The following is a 6,211-nucleotide window of genomic DNA, read 5'->3' as shown; positions in this document are numbered from 1 at the left end:
GCTTTGTGCACTGCAGCACTGAGGAAGAGGGAGCCGGCTCGAAGACAACACCACATCAAGCGCACCGTGGATCGGTGGCCCTGTGGACCGGCAGTTGAAAAACACTGTCCTAGTAAGAAGCCTGAAGCTCTTTCCAGCATGGGGCACTTACTGGAAGAGTAGCCTAATGCAGGACACACTGACTCAAATCCCATTGCAGCTCTTTGTGATCTCAATCAGCTGTAAACTCAAAATTGTGAGCCCACCAGGTTTTACTCCTGTAAAATCCAGACTAGAGAGTTGCGCGGGGACAGAAATCCCACCCATCCTCGCCCAGATCCTCTCCGTTCCCACCCGTCCCCATCAGGATCCTCTCCGTCCCCGCCAGGATCCTCTCCTTCCCCACCCGTCCCCGTCAGGATCCTCTCCGTCCCCTGCCAGGATCCTCTCCGTCCCCACCCATCCCCGTCAGGATCCTCTCCGTCCCCACCCGTCCCCGCCAGGATCCTCTCCGTCCCCACCCGTCCCTGCCAGGATCCTCTCCGTCCCCGCCAGGATCCTCTCCGTCCCTGTCAGGATCCTCTCCGTCCCAACCCGTCTCCGCCAGGATCCTCTCCGTCCCCACCCATCCCCGTCAGGATCCTCTCCGTCCCCACCCGTCCCTGCCAGGATCCTCTCCGTCCCCACCCGTCCCCACAAGGAATTACCTCCAACCCCCGCCCGCCCCATAAAAAGTAGCAATTACTTCTGACAGGATCATCAATTCCACAGTTTCTTTTGCTGTTTTCCTTGTGGGATCTCTTTGGTGGAACCCTTTTTTTGTTTTCTGTTCAGGTAATTAACTTATAAACCCCCTCTTTTACTAAGGCTGACGTGTCCATTATATTATATGGACGAACCCTGCTTCCAAAGCCTTCCATCCCCATGGGAGTCCCATTGGTTAGAGGGGGATCCCCGTGGGAGTCCCGTGGGCCAGAGGGGGGTCCTCGTGAGAGTCCTGTGGGTTAGGGGGGATTCCCGTGGGATCCGTAGGATTCCCGTGATCCCCGTTCCCGTGCAGACCTCTAATCCAGACCCATATTTAGGGTTACCAGACATCCAGATTTACCTTGACATGTCCTCAGGGCATATCTGGACGGCTTTTCAAAACCCAGCATTCTCTCCGGGTTTTGAAAAGCAGATCATGTCTGAAGGGGCAGGCGCGGACGTAACATTGTGATGTCATCACATCGTTTGTTCGGATACCTTCCTGACGAGCAGGCTGAGGAGGCTGGGGTGTGGTGTGGGCATAACGGGGCGAGGATGGGTGGAAATTGGGCGGGTCTATGGATCCGGATTGTACGTACATAAAATCTGGTAACTCTACCCATAGCCTCGCCCCATGCCTGCCCAGCCCTGCCCCCTCAGCCTGTGCTCATCCTCGGGACTGCGTTGAGAGGGCATTTGTGCATGCGTGAATGCAACATGATGATGTTGCATGCATGTGCATGTCCATCGCATTGTTTCCACGCATGCGCAGATGCCCTCCCGACGTGGTCCTGAGGTGGAAGCTTTTCAAAACCTGGACAAAGTGCTGGGTTTTGAAATGCAATCCAGACACCCGGACATGTCCTCTAAAAAGAGAACATGTCCAGGTAACTCTGGACCTACTCCAGAGACAGTAAAATGCCCGTTATACCTGGATATTCACTGTCAAAGCATTTCGGTTTTCAGGTGCTATAAAAGGAATTAGGGGAAAAATCCGATGGGCTGCTGTTGCGGCCGCTATTGTAACAATTTCAAAAAGGTAGTCATTCTCAAAAACAAGCAAACATGCAAATGAGGTTCATGGAGGTTGCTAAATTTGTATGTGCCAATTACTGGTGATAGCGATCAGCAAATGCGCAGAATGCACCCACAAATTTTTAAAAAAAGACCCCAAATTGAAGATCGGCAGGAGGGATGCCCACTCTTTTCCTCCGCTGCCGAAATGCAATCCACCTAGCAGCAGGAGGAATGCCCATTCTCTCCCACCACTGTCATGCCCCTGACAACCCCCCATGCCTCTGATGACCCCCATCCCTCCCCTAACTTGTTCACGATGGCTGGCCGGCCAAAGGGATTAGGCATCCCTCCAGCCAGCCATTGTGAACAAGGTGGGAGGGCGTTGGAGGCACAAGGGAGGTTGTCAGGGGCATGACAGCGACGGGAGGGAATGGGCATTCCTCTTGCTGCTAGGGGGGAGGGTGTCAGGTAGGTTGCTTGACAGCAGGGGAGGGTGAGCATCCCTCCCACTGTTGGGGGGGGGGTTGTTGGGTGGTTGCTTGACAGCAGCGGCAGGAGAGAGTGGGCATCCCTCCCACTGCTGGTGTGTGTGTGTGGTGACGGCAGGAAGGAGTGGGCATCCATCCTGTCAGGTGGACAGGGCAATATTTTCTGGCAGGTCTGAGCTGTTGAGCTTTACTTTCCTGCAGTGCCTAAGCCAATCATTGTGGATATCCTGAAAACCTGACTGGTACTCCAGGACCGAGTTGAGAAACACTCCCCTTCTTTGCTTTTCCTTATTCCTTTCTTCTGCAAGTTCCTACCTGTTCTTTCATTCTCCCACTTCTCTGCTCCTTCTGCCTGAAGTATTTTCTCTTAGATCCCCTTCTCCTTCCTAACACTGAAAAAGATCCATTTCCAGCCAAAGAAAATTGCCAAAATGCTCCACAGAAAAACAGGGGAAACCAAGCAGCAAACAAAACTGTGTGGAATTGATGATCTTGGTCTGAATGTTTAAGTCTTCACAATAAAAAGTGATGCGGATCAATGGGTAAATTCATGTAATTCGCAGTGAAAGTTATGTAGTGTGGATCCAACATGGTCTGTGTTTCGGTTAAAGATAACCTTCTGGGGTCCGATCTGATAACTGCCACAAAATTAACCACTGGATTACTCACACTCGCAAGGGTTTCATTGTGCCGTGAGAACTTGGGGCAGCCATTCAGAGAGAAGCTCAGCTCCGGGCAGGAGCGAGGAAAGCTCTGTCATGCCCGGTACACCGCTGGACCACCTGGGATTCTAAAAGGTATGTGGGGGGAGGCGGAAGGGAGATAGAAGAAATTGGCAGATTTGGCCAGGACAGGAGGGATCCTTCCTGTTCTGGCCCACCATATCGTAGGACAGGCCCGGTAGAGGACATTGGGAAGGGGGGGGGGGCAGGATACAGGGCAGGGAGGGGGCTGAGTGCAGGGCCAGGGAGGGTGAGGAGACAGGTTGGAGGGAGGGGGGCTGGATGCAGAGCCTGGCAGGGTAGGGAGTGAGGAAGGGGGTGGCAGGGCCTAGATCCCGGCAGAGCATATGAATATTAAACCACTCCCGGTTTTTCCTCTTTTTTTGGGGGGGGGGGGAGGAAAGGGTACCTCATCTTATACTCGGATCCACTTATATTCGAGTATATACGGTAATCTGCAGCAGTGCAGAGATAGTTCTTAATAGCCTTTTTACCGTGCTTTGTACTGATGTTCACTGTGAAATATCTACAGCTTGATTGATGATACACGCAGCTGGGCAGCCCCCACTTTTCTGTGGCAGCTCACTGGCAAGTTTTGTAGTGAGAGCGATAACATTCTATGGCTATAATGCGACCTATTTGCATAGATTGATGTATATTTGCATATTAAGATATTGCAACTGTTCTGCCATTTCCTGATCACTTTTTTTTTTTAGGAAATGGATCTTAGTGATCAGTGCTGAGAAGGGGGAGGGCATCATGCAGCCTGCAGGAGTTTCCTGCATCGGCCTCTAAGTAACATGCCTAGTAAACATAGTAGATGACGGCAGATAAAGACCCGAATGGTCCATCCAGTCTGCCCAACCTGATTCAATTTAAATTTTTTTTTTTTTTTTCTTCTTAGCTATTTCTGGCCGAGAATCCAAAGCTTTACCCGGTACTGTGCTTGGGTTCCAACTGCCGAAATCTCTGTTAAGACTTACTCCAGCCCATCTACACCCTCCCAGCCATTGAAGCCCTCCCCTGCCCATCCTCCTCCAAACGGCCATACATAGACGCAAGGAACAGCAGCGGGGTTTGAACTAGGCTTCCCTGGAGTAGGGTTACCATATTTAAGGATGGGAAAACCCGGATGCCTGGACCTGCCCTGTTCCGCCCCCAAGCCCCGCCTCCAACCTGCCCCGATCCACCTTCAAAAAGCCTCGTCTCTTTTTTTGCCGACCTCCAGGCTGTATCTGGAGGGCCTCCGGTATGCATGGATGCATGTGACATCATCTGTGCATGCGTGTTGAAGGCCTTCCAGATGTGGACGGAGCTCAAGGCTTTCCAAAACCCAAACAAACTGCCGGGTTTTGGAAAGTCCATCCAGGAACCCGAACAGGGCTCTAAAAAGAGGACATGTCCGAGTTTTCCCATACGTCTGGTAACCCTACCCTGGAGGAAGGAGTGGCGTAGTGGTTAGAGCTACAGCCTCAGCATCCTGGGGTTGTGGGTTCAAGGCCTGTGCTGCTCCTTGTGACCCTAGGCAAGTCACTCAGTCCCCCATTGCCCCAGGTACGTTTAGATCAGTGGTCTCCAACTCCAACCCTTTGCAGGGCCACATTTTGGATTTGTAGGTACTAGGAGACCTCAGAAAAAATAGTTAATGTCTTATTAAAGAAATGACAATTTTGCATGAGGTAAAACTCTTTATAAATCTTTCCTTTTGGCTAAGGGCTCCTTTTACGAAGGTGCACTAGCGCGCCTTCGTAAAGGAGCCCTAAGTCTTAATAATAATATTGTCATTTATAGCTAAAGAGACATTTGATCAAGAAACTGTTTTAGTTTACTTTTGTGATTATGATAAACATACCGAGGGCCTCAAAATAGTACCTAGTGGGCCGCGAGTTTGAGACCACGGGTTTAGATAGACTGTGAGCTCACCAGGACAGATCGGGAGAAATGACATGAATGCACCTAAATATAAACCAAGTTCCAAGTTTATTTAAAATTTTCTATCCCACCCTAGGGAAAACCTTCAAGGCAGCTTACAATTTGCAACATATTTAAAATACACTACCTACAAAATAGTCCACACATAATACAAAACAGGAATTAAAAAAAATAATAATTAATAGGCGGTCTATAAATAGCTAAAATAAATCAAGTTGGCCATAGAAAAATTTAACTGAAAGTAGGGCCTGCTGGATTAGACTCTTTTACATAAAGCTCATTGGTTACCAATAGAGCATAGGATCACCTACAAAATTCTACTACTAACCTTTAAAACGAAAGAGAATAGCCAGCCAGAATTTATTAATAATTTGCTTATCTCCTATAATCAAACTAGGACCCTACGATCTACTGATCATAATCTCCTTACTGTTCCCTCATTGAAACATATCAGTACAATGAGGACCACAATTTTTTCCGTTAATGCTCCTTTTCTCTGGAACAGTATCCCTAACTACTTGCGGGAAAATACAACACTTATCAACTTTAACGTGAAGCTAAAGACATTTCTTTTCCGCGATGCCTTTGTAACCTAAACTGTCCTTTTATGGACGACTTAGATATAAGAAATATTTCTACTTTCAGTTCCTCAACCTTTTGTTCTTCCCCTTAAGTGTTTTCTTTTCTTTCTATTAATTGTAGTTCCAATCCCCTCTTCCCTTTTGTTCCCGTTCGTCTTTATCCTTAAATTGTCTTTTCCCTTGGTTTGTTTTTGATTAAATTACATTTGAATTGGTATATTGTTATGGCATTTTTGTACACCGCCTAGAAGGCTCGAGTGGGCGATATAATAAATTTGAAATAAACTTGAAACTTGATCAACAGTTATTTATCATAAGGTCAGAACAGGTACCTTTGCTAATGCATTCTAGCTGATGATTATGGATGGTAACTTAAGAGAGGACTAAGAAGGGGTTTACCCTATTAGCTAGATCAGTGTTTTTCAACCTTTTTACACCTATGGACCAGCAAAAATAAAAGAAGTATTCTGTAGACCGGCATCAGCGGTTGAAGAACACTGGGCTAAGTCGTGGGCCAGACCCCGCACATCTCTACCCAAACTCCACCCCAGACCCCACCCCCATAATAGTACTAATTGCACCTTGCACGTCCTGTGCCTCATCTGGAAGCCTTCCCTCTGACGTTGCAACGTCAGAGAGAAGGCTTCCGGTTCAGGCGCAGGATGCCCGTAGGAGCCACTGCCCGTGGCTTTGTACACTGAATCAGTTAGGAAGAGGGAGCTGGCTCGAAGATAATGACACATCG

General features: G+C 48.6%; 1 protein-coding gene across 4 annotated transcripts in view; it reads left to right on the top strand.

Annotated features, from left to right (window-relative positions):
* ARSG (arylsulfatase G) overlaps window positions 1–6,211 on the top strand; it is a 125,609-nt gene that overhangs the window by 27,743 nt on the left and 91,655 nt on the right. The window lies entirely within an intron of this gene.

The sequence above is a fragment of the Geotrypetes seraphini genome, chromosome 10, assembly GCF_902459505.1.
Source record: "Geotrypetes seraphini chromosome 10, aGeoSer1.1, whole genome shotgun sequence".
Lineage (NCBI taxonomy): Eukaryota > Metazoa > Chordata > Amphibia > Gymnophiona > Dermophiidae > Geotrypetes > Geotrypetes seraphini.
Note: the sequence above shows the minus strand (reverse complement) of the source record. Positions and strands in the feature narration are given on the sequence as shown.